At 38.5% G+C, this 15,355-nt stretch overlaps 1 pseudogene; it reads right to left on the bottom strand.

The window, feature by feature from the left end:
• The window catches only part of LOC129433651 (uncharacterized), a 113,684-nt pseudogene that overhangs the window by 22,000 nt on the left and 76,329 nt on the right, over positions 1 to 15,355 (bottom strand).

Raw genomic sequence — 15,355 nt, 5'->3', positions numbered from 1 at the left:
CAACGCAATAACAAATATACTCTTCAGCCGATGTTAGACTGTTTAAACGAACTTAAAATATGGCTTTCAAGTAATTTTTTAAACTTAAATGAAAACAAAACGGAGTTTATTATTTTTGGCCCCAAGGAAAATTGTGCACTTGACTATGACTTGGGTTACCTTACCACTTATAACACAAAGTGCGTCAGGAATTTGGGTTTCATTCTTGATTCCAGTTTACTATTTGATAAACAGATTTCAGCAGTTGTCAAGTCTTGCTTTTACCAACTCCGCCTCCTTCGTAAGGTGAAACCCATTTTATCGAGGAGAAATTTGGAAACACCTATTCATGCATTTGTTACATCTAGACTTGACTACTGCAATTCACTGTATTATGGCATTCCTCAGGCTTCCATCTCTCGTCTGCAATTGGTTCAAAACGCAGCCGCTAGGTTACTTGAAGGGAAGCGAAAATATGACCATATAACACCAATTTTAATGTCGCTGCACTGGCTCCCGGTAAAATATAGGATAGAGTTTAAAATTTTATTATTCGTCTATAAAACTGTTAATAGTTTGGCACCCAAATATCTAACGGATCTTTTAATTCCATACACTCCATCCAGAAACCTAAGATCCTCCGACCTCGGCCATCTTACAGTTCCTAAAGTAAAACTTAAAAAACGTGGGGATCGCGCTTTTGCCGTTGCTGGGCCGAAGCTGTGGAGTAGCCTTCCTCCTTCTATTTCACATGCTCCTTCTATCTACTCTTTTAAATCTCGGTTGAAAACTCATTTATTCACTCTTGCTTTTAATACTCTGTAGTCTGCTTTTTGTATCTCTGTTTTGTTTTTAATGAATTTAATGTTTTGTCTGGTATTTATATATTTGTATTGGTCTTACATTGTGTTTTTTATCCCTTGTAAAGCACTTTGGTCAACTTCGGTTGTGTCTTAAACGTGCTGTATAAATAAATGATTGATTGATTGATTGATTGATAATCCACTAGCTGCCTTCAGTTCCTCTTCCAGCATGTTTGTTTGTGCTTCACAGAATCACAGTTTATAATTCTGAAAATTGTTCGATTTTATATCTAGGTTGAAGATTTGAATGTATCCAGAGTCCTCTCTATACATAGAGTACGCTATCTGCATAGGTCCTCGAACCACTAGGGGGGACCCTTGTCCTAACTTCATCCGGCGCTGCACAGACCAGATGGCAAGTGACATCATTTTGCCACAAGAGTGATTCGAAAGCAAAACATGATCTCACGATACTTATAATCGGCCTGTGCAGCTCTGCATGCAGTTGAATCGTCCATTGTCTTAATTATGATTTAAAGCTATCTGTCTAGAGCAGAAAAAACAAAAAGCACCATTAAGTAAAAAGATTAAGAACACATTAATGTTTTAAATTCCTATTTAGTCTTGAGTAACCATTCAATGGATTTACAGTATTACACTCAGTCCAAATGCCCAGATTCAGTAGTGTGTTTTGCTAAAATGTATGCATGAATTTAAATCTTTCATAACTTACATGTTAAAGGGATAGTTCGGCCAAAAATGATATTAAACCCATGATTTACTCAACCCCAAGTTGTCTGAGATGCGTATGTCCATCATTTTTCAGACAAACATATTTTCAGTTATTTTAGAAAATGTTTTAGATCTTTCAGTTAATCAAATGTACGGCTCCACGATGATAAACAGTAGATAAATAGAAGTACAGATGTTAGAAGTACCAGGGTTGTTCCAGTGGACAACTTCTTCTATCCTCTTCTTTGTGTTTGTTTTTGACCTCATTGCTTGTGTCGCCCCCTGGCAGTTCAAAGAATAGTGCAACAGTGAGTGCGTCAACTATAAATGCCTCGTCCATTTGTTGAGACGCGCGTACGATCAGGGGAGGCTCGTGTTGCGGACCAAAGCATGAGTATAAACAAAGCTTAAGTGCTCCAACAATGTGTTTATTATCGATGATGTTGTTTCAGTCCTAGTAGTATATCGCCATCACCTGCTTTCAGAAGCGGCAACCGGTTCTGAAAACAGGTTATGGCACTTTACCACTAATCAATCAGATGTGCGTGACAATCGCATGCAATTTATCATGCAGCCCTACTTATTTTTAATTTTTTTTTGTGAATTTGAAGGTCAAACCCAACAAAGCAGGGACTAAAACATCTTTGATGAGTAGATTCCTGGAGAAACCAGCATTTACATGTTCCAAACTGATGAAGCAGTCACTTGTGAAATGTTTAGAACAGACGGATAAGGTTAAACTAATTGTTGTGGAATTTCTGAATAAAAAAACATTAACCATTGATCTCGTATATTAATGTTTTTCAGAAGCCTGTGCAATAATTTAGTTTCCTGACATACATCAATTGACAGAGCTGGGTTGATTACTTATGAATTGTAATCTGTAACTGATTACGAATTACATGACAAAATAGATTACACTTTGTTGGTTATCTAATCTCTACTTTTGGATTACATTTAGATTACTTTTGACTTCTTATTTGATTTCAAATATATAAAGAGGGGAAAAATATATTCAATTCTATTTCACCAACAAGAGCCTTAAAAATTAATTTTTAAAGTGCAATTTACGGACAGTTAATACTTCACAATACTAACACTGATTTACTTTGCTGTTAGTCACTCTTTATGAATTTAAAACATATTTACTTAATTTTAAGTAAATAAAATCAAAAACAGCTACATTGCAAAACACAATATTGAATTTCACAAAATTCACTGGAACAACACTGCTAGGTCTAAAATTTCACCTCACAAAGAAAACTGGAGTGTTTCTTTAAACCATGAGTTTCTTTAAAAATAAAATGGTGTCTATACATCCAGTAAGATTGATGTTGACATTGGTGGGGAAATAAATACAATTGTCATGGTTTACAAAGGATGGGACCCAAGTGCAAAGGTAAAGATGAACTCAAAAGGGTTTAATAACCAAAAGAGCCCACGAGGGGGGAAAAGACATAACAATAACAATGACCAACTAGACTAGACAAGACAACACAACAGCACAATATGACAAAACTATACAGAACTAGGCTTTCTTGACTTGACGACTATGTTTCACATAGCAACAAACCAGAACATACAAATGATACAAAACGATTTAGCACAGGACAAGACACACTGGGGCCTTAAATAGGGAAACTCAACAAGATAACGAGGGAAGTTCAGGTGCGGGGAGTTAACCAATAATGAATAATTAACCAGGAAACAAGGGGGCAGGGGCAGAGACAAGACACTGCAGCACACTACCCAAACAAAAGGCCACGTGTTACACACAAAACATGGGTACTGCCACAATCCTGCCACATGACCACGAACCACTATGAACAACCATAACAGACTGGCAGGATCATGATAAAAATTGTCTTAAGTGCTTTGTCACAAAGGTTTATTGCTGTTTTCTTGCACTGTAAAAAGTAATACCTACTGTAGATCTAACTTATAAAAAGTGAGGCAAGTGACTGCATGGGAAGTTTTAGGTTGGGTCAACTTGCAACCTTTTTTAAGTATATTGAACACACTAACATTACTTAATATGAATGCAATAAAATTGAGTTGAGTTAACTAATTGTACTAGTATTACTCAGTTAGATAAACCTTCTTTTCTTGGTACAGGTAGCATATTTATGGTTAGTTGTTGTTTTTTTATGCCGTGAGATGAGGGCACGAAACGTTTATTCAAACAACGCACCCACTCAGTTTGGTTTTGGGCAGCTGTAAAGCGCGACATACTTCAGTATGCAGTCTATGCACAAGCACCAGTCTTCTGAACAATGGTAACTACAAAACTCAAAGAAGAAACAGAAACTCTTTTAAATATCAAAGATAAATGAACATTAAACACTAACAAGTCTTTCTTTTTAGTTAAAAACAAAACAAAAAAAGTTTCAATTCAAATTTCACTCTCCAAATGCAGTCCCATGCAAAGCATGCTGGGAACTGCAAGTCCACTGCCTAGTTAGTTGTGTTTACTAAAATAATTCATGTAGTTTTAACACAAAATTATTAAATGAATTTCTTTCTTACAAATTTAAATCGATTATAGATAATAAAATTAAGTTGAATTTACTCAATAATGTGTTCATTTAGAATTAATCAATTTATTCCAATTTTTATTTTATTTTAACTCATATTTTGATTAAAAAAACAAAAATTAATTTTTTTAATACAGTTTACTCAATTTATTTTTTTTAAATCTACTAAGGCACAGAAACACTTTTTACAGTGTGAACAATAGTTCAAATAGTATTTTTGTTATCATAAGCTAATTTATTAAGGTTACAGGCCCAAAACAACAAATAAACAATAATTCTATTTTATTTATTATTTTTGGTTAATTTTAACTTTTTTTTGTGATGCCATTAAAAATTCTGGCATGGCAGAATTTTTTCTGCCATGGCAGAATACGTTAAAAACAGACGGACATCAGTGGTTATATATACATATAGATTAAGTGTTTGGTCAAAATTATTGCTAGGGACAATTCAGTGTTCCCTAGATATTGGTAGGGATATGTCCCTAGTGTCTCTACCCAAATCAACGCCTTTGCATCCAGTGATCAAACGCTGAGTGCTTCTCCATTTTGCATCTTGTCTAACGTAAGCGGTAGGTAAATTTATTACAAAAAATGTAAAAAAATAAGAGGCCATAGTGTGAATAATATGTAATAATAAAAAAGTAAAAGTAGTCTGATTATGAGTATTTTAAAATGTAGTTTAATCCAATTACAAGTACTTGATTTTTGGAATCTGATTACGTAATCCAGATTAAATGAAATCTGTTACTACTCAGCTCTGTCGATTGAATAGTGTTTTCTCACATGGTGTGATATTCCTTGGGGGTTTTTGCCAAAAAGGGGGTTGGGCGGTTCACATGGACAGTGCTCAGGGTAAAGACTTAATTTATATTAATAATTTGTTACATTTATACAGGGCTTTTCTGCAGCACTCAAAGCGCTTTACAAGGGAATCTTCTCAACCACCACTAATGTGCAGCATCCACCTGGCTGATGCTACGGGAGCCATATTGCGCCAGAACTCCTACCACACACCAGCTTATTAGTGGAGAGGAGACAGAGAGATATAGCCAATTAGTATATGAGGTGATGATTAGTAGGCCAATGGGCAAATTTGGCCAGAATGCTGGGGCACACCCCTACTCTTTTTTCCAAATGAAATCCTGGGATTTTTAATGACCACAGAGAGTCAGCACCCCTTTGTTTAATCTCTCATTTGAAGGGCGGTGCTTTTTGACCGTATTGTATCCCCATCACAATACTGGTGTGTTAGGACCCCTGCTGGTCTCACTACTAACACCTCTACCAGCAGCAACCTGGTTTTCCCAGGAGGTCTCCTATCCAAGTAGTTGTCAGATTTGAAAATATGGGAACTTTAAGATTCTGTTTAAGTTGGTTTTTATATGAAAATCCCCCTCCCTCTCTGTCTCTCACACACAGAGGATATATGTTGTACATACTTAAGTAGAGAAACTGAAGACAGTTTGGTTTTGAGGTCTTGTGGGGGGTGATTGTAGCTCAGATCCAGCTCTTTCATCTGTGGCTGTTTTGAGCTCAGTGCTGAAACCAAATAGTCAGATCCTTTCTCTGTCACCATACAGCCTGACAACCTGCAAACCAAAAAGTGAAATTGTGACATGTCAAATGTGGCCTACAGATGCACACATCAACAGACGTTTTCTTTACTTAACTTGCTTATACTAGTATGTACACTATACTGCAAAAGTCTTGGGGCCTGACTTCAACCTAATAGAACATCTTTAGGATGAATTGGAGCGGACTAGCAAGGCCTTCTCGTCCAACATCACTGTCTGACTTTACAAATGTGCTTTTAGAAGAATGGTCAAAAATTCCCATAAACACACTCCTAAACCTTGTAGAAAGTCTTCCAAAAAGAGTTGAAGCTGTTATAGCTGCAACGGGTGGGCCAACTCCATATTAAGCCCTATGGATTAAGAATGGGATGTCAATCAGGTTCATGTGCACATAAAGGCAGGTGTCTCAAAACTTTTGGCAATATAGTGTAGTTTGGAATAGGTGTAATGCTACACTGTTCTACTACTAACAATAATATATACCTCCATATACTCCACCGTAGACCATAGTCATAAAATGGCCAGGAATTGAGTACTATTTATTACGTTTCTTGATAAAAATGACTCCATGTAGTGCCAAATACTCCATCCTAGAGTAAATATTAGAAAACTGACATGCTTTGTTGTTCTTTTCCTTTCTCTGTTTTCTTTGTTTCTATTTCATGTGAAGCTGCTTTGGTACAATAAACAATTGTTAACCCTTTGGCTACAAATACTATAGTAAATCATGGTAATTTTAGAAAGGGATGTGATGTATTGAGTAGTTATTGAACTCTGGTAAAAGTACCCTTTCGCCATTGTAAAAATTATCATAAAGTTAGAGTTTGCTTTGCCAGTTCATTTTCTAAGAGAAACAAGTAACTGTATTGCAGAGTTTTACTTCTACGCAGTAAAAAGCACAAAAGAAGAAATGTCTGTCATTGTCCTGACTCTTATTTGTTTTTTTTGTAATCATTATAGTACAAACTAGGGGTGTGCAGCCGAGTCAGTATTTGTATCTGTATCTGTAACAACCTTAAAATTATTTGTATTTGGATTTGTATTTGGATAGAACTGGAAGTGGGTGTGTCTTATGCATTTTTTGCTTTTTATTATAATTATAACTTTATAACTGTAAATATCTATTAAAATCTATTCTATTAAAAACACTAATACAAAATATTAACCAAAAAGACAAATAACTTAATTCCCATTACTAATATGCATGGAAAACAAACTTCTCATTTTCAAAGCCCCATACAGCTTGTGCCTATGTGCTATGCATCACTGTATTGTAGCGTAATACTGTACATCACCTTTAACCCTCTGGGGTCCGACCATTTTGGGACACTGGCAGAGGTTCTGACATGCTCTTACATTTGTTCTTTTTACAGTTGCTTTAAAACATAATAATGGCAAAAGTCTTAAATTACTGCATTCAGCACAAACTGGGCTACAATTTAGCGAGAAAAATTGATTGACAGCCGAGGAAACAAAAGACTTGCATAATGAGCTGCATAATGAGCCTTTAGGCAGGAATGTGAGAGGGAATTACAGTAAAGAATGTGAGGACAAAAGAAATGTATACATGTTTGTTTGTGGTTTATTAAGAAGTTAACAATATAATCAAAATAGAAATGACGGTCAGTGGGACACTTTCAGTTTATTTGGAAACAAACCCTATGCAAAAACTTAACTTGTATAAACTATGAAACTGAAACACACAGAGCTGCTCATGTAGCTCATGTTACCATATAACTTTATGTCCAAAAAGTGTGAATATGTTTTTCCACTTCGTAGTTTTGTACTGATGAGAGGGATGCAGACCTGTAAGAGAGTTATAAACAGCATATTATCATATATTGTCCACAGAAAGCTTACATGCATAACTGAAGGGTAAATATCACGGATAGCACTACATTCATTTAGATAAACTACCATGTACATAAACTAAATTCAGAACATCTCAGATAAACATCTGCAGTGATTAGTTTTATAAAAAGCTGTTTTGGGATGACTGTTTTCAGATACCCATCGACTGATCGTCTAGCTTCTGTTTTTAACAATGTTTTAATGCGTTTCTGTAAGCGCGTATGAACTTTAATAACACATTGCATATGATGTCCATGTGCGCTCATAAAAACGGTGTCGCGTGTAAAGCGCGTTGTGTGGAATTGCGTTGCATGTAAACAATACTGTATATGAAATCATATTACAGCACAAACTTAAAAGATCCTGCAGTACAGCCTTACTGAAAGTTACCATGAAGGATACAGTGAATTACTTTGTCACTGTACGGCATGTAACAGTTATCCGCCATTACGTGAGTTAATGCATCCTTGTTTATAAACAATATGAAAGCTTTTCAATCCGAAGGGTGCAGTCTGCTGAGGTCGCTTATGTTGGCCGAAATGCACAATCCATAAGCATACTACATGATAGCAAATATAAATGAGGATAAACTACTTACTTTAGAAATATTTCCTCCTCCAGTCCATCTTCCATTGTTCTTCTTAGGTAACGTTAAATTTGCTGTTCCTCATTGTCCAGACATACCTGAAGATCTTCCTCATGTATGTGTATAATGTTTATGATCCAAAAACAAATTAAAGTCTTTAAATCTGATAAAACTTTACGCTTTGTTATTGTTTGAACTGTTCGTCTGTTCATTACCAAGTGAATAGCGGGTACCGCCTCTGGGCGTGACCGCATTAGAGATAATGAGCTCAGCCAGAAAAAACTGTACTCTCTTTACTTCAATGCAGATTATATAAACAAGCAATATTTGTTTTGATGATATTTAGCTTGTTTAAAAGTAGATATTTCAGGCTTTCTTCGGACATGTGTATCATGTTTGTGTGACAAGTACTCGCAGTGTTTCAGTTGATTTTTGTAATGTGTTTTGAGAGACAGCTGGCGGGGACAAAAATGTCTGAATGTGCACCCTGTTTATTTTCTTTATTTGACAAAAACACAAAGATTTGTTGTTATTGTGAATGTATACAAATTAAAGAAGACCCTTCACAGTTTCAAATGATGTTAAACACGTACTGTAAGTGTATGATTATTAATGATGGAGTATTTTAAGTTGATTCTGCTATGATAAGTAGAAAACGTGTCAAAACGCAGCGCTGCGTTTTTGTACCCCAGAGAGTTAAGACCCACCCACTTCTGGTTCCATCCGAATACAATACAGATACAAATAATTTTTAGATTATTACAGATACAAATATTGACTCCGCTGCACACCCCTAGTAAATGCCGTCTCAATATTATTTTATATTATTGCAGCTCAACAAAAGACATAAAATGTAGACAAATGTAACTTGAATGAACCTGTATCAAGTGTCTCCTGTCTGTACAAAAGATGCAGTTAAGTTAACTAATTGGACTTTACAGTTTTGTGTTAAATACCTCAGTATCTCAAGTTTACAGTTGGGACTTTTGAGAGCATCAGAGATGAGCTTCACTCCTGTATCCTGCAGGTCATTGTTACTCAGATCCAGATCTGTCAGAGCACATGATTTTAGAGCTGAAGCGATGATTTCACAACACTCAGCTGTCAAATTACAGCTTGACAATCTAAAGAAATACAAACAAAATGTCATTTAGATTTTAAACGCACAGACAGATTTTATTGTTGTCCCAGAAATTATAAGAAAAAAGCTATCACAGCCACTGTCATATATCGTTTTACACCTGACTATTCAGTTAGCTAAACAGGAGGTAGAAACCATTGAATCAATGTTAAAAATGTTGACATTTCATCAAACCACCATTGTGGTCATCAGTGTTTACTTTTGTTGGACTCTTTGACTATTGTTAATTCAGTTTTCTTTTAGTGCTTGCAATATTGTTTCTGTAAGAATGGTTGGTTTACTTGACTGCAACCTTGTTCATTGAAAAAGCAGAACAAAATGCTGTGCTACTAAAGTGCTATGGGGAAACATTTTTTTTGTTGACCTGCTGAATATAGTTTGCAAACACGTCAATAAAATGGACCTGGAGGTATTATAGGCTATAAATTAATGAGCACCAGCTGTATCATCAGATGTTATGTTTAAAGACCAATCCTGGGACATCTACTGTCCAGCAAGCCAGCGCATCATTTCGTTCCCACTTTTTCAGGGAACAAGGTTACAGTCAAGTAACCCAACCGTTCCCTTTCCAAAGCTACTCTCAATGCTGCGCTGCTAAAACACTATGGGGAATGACAATACCCACTCTGTTGTGCTAGATGTCTGGACCCCTAACAGATGTGTAAGTGTGCGCACAAACAACGCAAGGAAATCTTAGACATAAATAACCAAACTATAAATTATGGATGTGTGCGGAAAGTGTGCTCCTATAAGTAGGCACCCCTTACTAATAGAAGCAGTGGGGGATGTCCTTTTAGTGGAGTGGGCCCTTAGGCCCCCTGCTGTATGCCTATAAGCAAGAGCAAATGGTTTAGACATCAGCTTGTGATGTTGACTCGAGAACATGAGACCTGGAGTGGCATGAGCATCCAAGCTAAACAATTTTATGAATGTATGCGGAGAGGACCAGCCCACCGCATCACAAACGCTTTGTAAGTGGGTACCTCTTACTAGAGCAGTAGAGGAGGCTACCCCCCTGGTGGAATGGGCTCTCAGACCTATTGACGAGACCTGACTGCGCGCCTCATGGGCAAGAGCAATAGCATCCCTAACCCAATGTGATATGGACTGCCTGGTGGCCGCGGCACCTCTGTTGTGGCCCCCAAAACAGACAAACAATTGTTCTGACTTACGCCACCGGCTAGTGCGGTGGACATAGGCCTGAAGAGCACGGACTTAACACAATCTGTGGTATATCTTCTGCTCCGGCGTGGCAAACAGCGTCTGATAGACTTCTAGTGTCAGAAGTCTATGCAGAAAACTCAGAACTGTAGCAATCTGGCAGTTAACAGGATCAACATTATGCGTCGTGCACCATGCTTCAAAGACCCCCCATTTAAAGGCATAATTCTTTCTAGTGGAGGAAGCCCTAGCAATCAGAATAGTCTCAATAACATCAGGCGACAGCCCCATGTCCCTCAGTTGTACCCGTCAGGGGCCAAACATGAAGATTCCATATGTCAGGCCTTGGATGAAATATCGTTACCCCCGCCTGAGACAGAAGGGTCCTCCTCTCTGGAATCGCTCATAGCGAGCTGTTGAGGAGAGATATTATCTCTGAGAACCATACTCTGTTCGGCCAGTGCGGTGCTATCAGTAAGATGCAAGAGCCTTGCTGGCGAACTCTGGCTAGAACCTGAATAAATTGACGATGAATAAATTGGATTCTGTATCCTATGTGTATTGTGCTTTAGTTACCCAAGCAGAGATGCCTGGCAGAAGTTTCCACGCTGCCAAATTCTCTGTTAATGGTATCAGTCTTAATATTTCCTCTTGGGGGGGTGCAACTGCAAACTGGGGGGTGGAGAGGCTTCGTGGGCAGGGTAGGTTTATTTAAAGATGATGCCAAGTCAGGCGAGAGATAACTCGCAAGTGTCCTTTCCACCTGTGGCATCTCGGTATATCTACGTGTCTTCACACTCACGATACTTGAATAAATTGAAATATGGTATGACGGTAGAACAATTCATTCTATTTATTCAATGATCTGGACTGATATTTTGCAAAGGGAACCTAGAGGCATAAATATGCATAATTAACAGTTAAGGGAATAAACAACTCTCCCCTGCTCAGCCCTGATTGGTCGATTCAAACTTGGATGGGCTGGCCTCCTCAAAGGATAAATACTGGCAAAAACTTTATCTCATCAGTTAAGTTTCCAGTTAGCTGTTCTTTCATTTGACTCATCTCTTCTACAAGTGAGCTCTTCCAGCAACCCCTCCCCCTTTGGGGGAGGAGGGCAATCAGACCCAGAGGCCTTTCTTTGTTCTGTGAGTTTTAGGCCAAACTCACCTGAGTTTTTGACCAAGAATGGATTTTCAACAATCAGAAAACCACCAACTCACTTCTAAACCTTTTTTCGGAACAACTCTTCAAATGGACTGGACATTCGGTTAGCACACCGACAACCTGGTCTGTTCTTCCAGAATGAAAATGCTGCAACTGGACCTGCAAAGCCATCTTCTTCTATCTGAACCTAAGACTTTCAAATGCCTTCAACTGCACAGACATGCAAGTATCCTTTATCTTAGAATATAGATGCGTTTAAGTCGGTTAAGTAAGATGAATGTGGTTTATGCAACTCTCTCTCTCTCTCTCTCTCTCTCTCTCTGCGCATGTGCGGAGCGAGTGAGCGAAGTTTGGCGTGTGAGTTTGTGAATGAGAGCGTTTCAAAGTAAGTTTTTCTTTTTCCATTTTCTTTTGCCCAAGCACCTGCCCCTTACCCCTGGATGACCAAAGTGCCCTTTTTGTCAATGCATTTTTTTTGTAAAGGCATTTTTTGGTAATTAAATGCCCTTTTGTGAAGGCCTGCCCAATCTAACTATTAGTAAAATTAATAAAAAATAATTTAGCTGTAAATAAAATTAGTCACATGATGACGTATTGACCTTTCATTGGACAATCTCTTTAGGGACAATAGCTCACAGCGCTAGCAGCGCGCCCTCACATGCACGACACGGTGCGCAGTACAGGGAGGATCCCCCTCGAGCCGGGCATTGAACCAAATGCTTGTTAACCTTACTTATTATTATTATTATTATAATTTACAAGAACAACGTGAGGAGAGCATGCACAGCTTTTGTTTATTGCTGTCTGTGTGTATTAACATCTCTAGAACGTTAGATGCAAACAGCTAGGGCTCTCAAGTCTCACGCATTCGGCTTGAGACACACGCATTTCAGCCAGTTCACACACCGCCACACCTTGTATTTCTAACGCTGAAAATAAAACATTCTTCCCATATAAAAACAATGGATGAAGCAAAGGCAGGGACGTTCTCTGCCGTGAGTTCATACAGGTAGCTGTCTCGAGTTTTTAGGTGTGTTCAACTTTACGCAGCAATGCAAGAACCGAAACGCACATGACATCGAAGTACCGCGAGAAATATTCGGGAAATCATACAGAGGAGTTTTATTTCAAATCGCTCTTTTAACCAGAAAGGCAATGTAGTTTTTCTCTGCGTGTGTTTAGTAGGGGTGGAACAATACATGTATTCGTTTTGAACCGAATCGGTACGGGGGTCGCGGTTCGGTGCATGAATTTAAACGGAGAATACACGGTATGAAAATAAAAAAACTTGCGTGCAAAATAATTAATGTAATGCGGAACTACTGTTAGATACGTGGGTTCTTTATGGACAGCTAATCTGTTGCCCCGCTTTAGCTCTGAAGCTCTGATTGGCGCCGATGCAGCCGAGCTCCGCCTATGTATGCGCTCTATCAGAGCCCGTCTACATTCTCTGGCACTCTGCATTGTTTTGTCACACCAACGCCGGTCCAGTCAGTGAATGAGCAGCCGACAGCGAGTATGGCAAGTGGTGTTCCACAAGAGTTAGACGCTCCGCCAGCCTCTTTAAGATCGCAAGTTTGGCAAAACTTCAGTTTTCCAGTCAGTTACAATAGTACAGGCGAGAGAGTGGTGGAAAAGACGAGGACAGTGCGTCGGCGGTGTTCAGCAGTTGTTAGGTATGTGAGTGGAAATACATCTAATCACGGCTCTCAAGTCTCACGCATTCACCTTGACACACACGCATTTCAGTCAGTTCAAACGCCACACTTTGTATTTCTCACGCTGAGAAGTAGGAGATAAATTGTCCTGCTATATACAACAGGCATACGCAGGGCAGTTCTGTCGAGTTCAGCTGCTTTCAGTTTTTTAAGCGTGCTCAACTTTACGCAGCGCCATCAGCGTCAGAGTACCGCGAGAAATCCTGCGGAGGAGGCTGATTTCAAATCGCTCTCGTGTTACTCTGACGTCATCCACTTGTCGTTTCTTGCAGCACCTCGTGAAGTCGTACACACCTATTAATTCATCCTACAAGCCTATTTTTTTGTTCTTTAGTACATTGATATGAAATAAAAATGTAATTTTAAAATGTATTTAGGTAATACATTTGAACCCATATTTGTATGAAAGATGAGTACAAGATTACTTAAAGTGGTATACATTTTTGAAATACGAGATAGTATGCTAAATGCATTTCAGTTCATATTCATGACATCTCAAAATAACACTGATAAGGACACCTATGTTTTTAAGATTAGCTTAAGTACAAAAAAATGCCGCCTTCATTTTTGTTTTGCTTTTCCCTCCATTGTACCGAAAGTGAATCGAACCGTGGCGCCTGAACCGAGGTACGAACCGAACCGGGACTTCTGTGTACCGTTCCACCCCTAGTGTTTAGGGGTGGGAGACACATATCTGACGATGATTGGTGTGTGTGTCGTATGCTGCGTTCCAGGCATGTTTTTAAGCCCGTGAGTTACGACTTCAAAACCACGACTCACGACCCTATGCGTTCCAGGCAGACTGTAACTCGTGTTTTTACAACCTTCTACTGGTGAAAGTGCACTGGAATGGCAGTCAAACCTGTGACTTCCCACTCGTGAACTCGTACTAGATCGATGTACTCCCAGTTCAGAGTCGTGAATCGTGGTTTTGAAGTCGTGAGTTACGGGTTACAGGTTGCCTGGAACGCAGCATTAGAGGGGGTGGGAGGGACAACCACATAGCTGATGGTGATTGGCTTAATTTCCATCATTAGCCAACCAGAGGCAGCAGAGTTCATACCCGGTCATAGAGAAGCATGCACAGTCAGTCCGTCCGAGCAGAAAGTCTTTTACAGTGTAAAACAAGTCCGTGCAGTCTTGTCAACTTGGTCGCTATATTAAGAAACTTTTTAAAACCCTTTAGCGACTTTATTAAAAAAAACAACTTGGACAAATCTAGCGATCTTTTCTGGCTTGGTTGGAAACTTTTGGAAACTGCCGTGAAAGCATGCATCACCCCATAAGGCATTCACATGCAGCCCGGTTCTCGCGCTGCAGTCCATCCGTGATCCGAGTCGCACACACCCGCGACAACAGAGCGATGGAAATTACAACGAGCTCAAAACAAAGGTAGCGGACGCCAGCACAAAGTATAAAAAACACAAACGTTGAAACTTTACTTTTCCATCGTTGAGGTGAAAGGCAAGAATGTTTATGAATGTGCAACTTATGCCCACGAAGAAAGAGTCTCTTCACGTCTGTAGCAAGTAATTCTGATCTAATAAAGCACCTCACATCATCACATGCTGGAAAAAATAGTGTTTTCTCTTTAGTGTCTTTAAGTGATTAAGTTGAGCATCACATCAGCAAATCAGAGTACTGAATACGGTCATATTTTACAGATAAATGTTGCATCAGGATAAAAATACAAAAGTTAAACTGTTGATTGTTTAATATTGCCTGAGGTAGTTGCTTGGTAGTTAAAACAACTGAACTGCACGTTTGTGTAAGCAGTAAATATCTTTTAAGCAGTTCTTTCTAGTTAGCCCGTCATGTCTTGTTAGTGCTAGCTAGTAAATATTCCATACATGCATATGAAATCACTCTTTATGATATAGTCTTCATTAAGGAGACAAAACTAGTCAGTGTTGTGTATGTTTAGAAAGCTTGAAAGACAAAACTTAATGATACTATGAAAATAGTATGAGGCTGATATCCATTTTTTTTTAACCAAAAAGAATAGAAATATCAAATACTATGGGAGTGGAAGGTACAAATAAAACAGAAAAATATGTTGTGGAAGGGAAAGGAGTAGATGAAGTCATGAAAGAATGAAACATATGGA

Source organism: Misgurnus anguillicaudatus, unplaced genomic scaffold (assembly GCF_027580225.2).
Source record: "Misgurnus anguillicaudatus unplaced genomic scaffold, ASM2758022v2 HiC_scaffold_26, whole genome shotgun sequence".
NCBI lineage: Eukaryota > Metazoa > Chordata > Actinopteri > Cypriniformes > Cobitidae > Misgurnus > Misgurnus anguillicaudatus.
The sequence above is the reverse complement of the archived record's forward strand: the minus strand, read 5'-3'. Positions and strand labels throughout refer to the sequence as shown.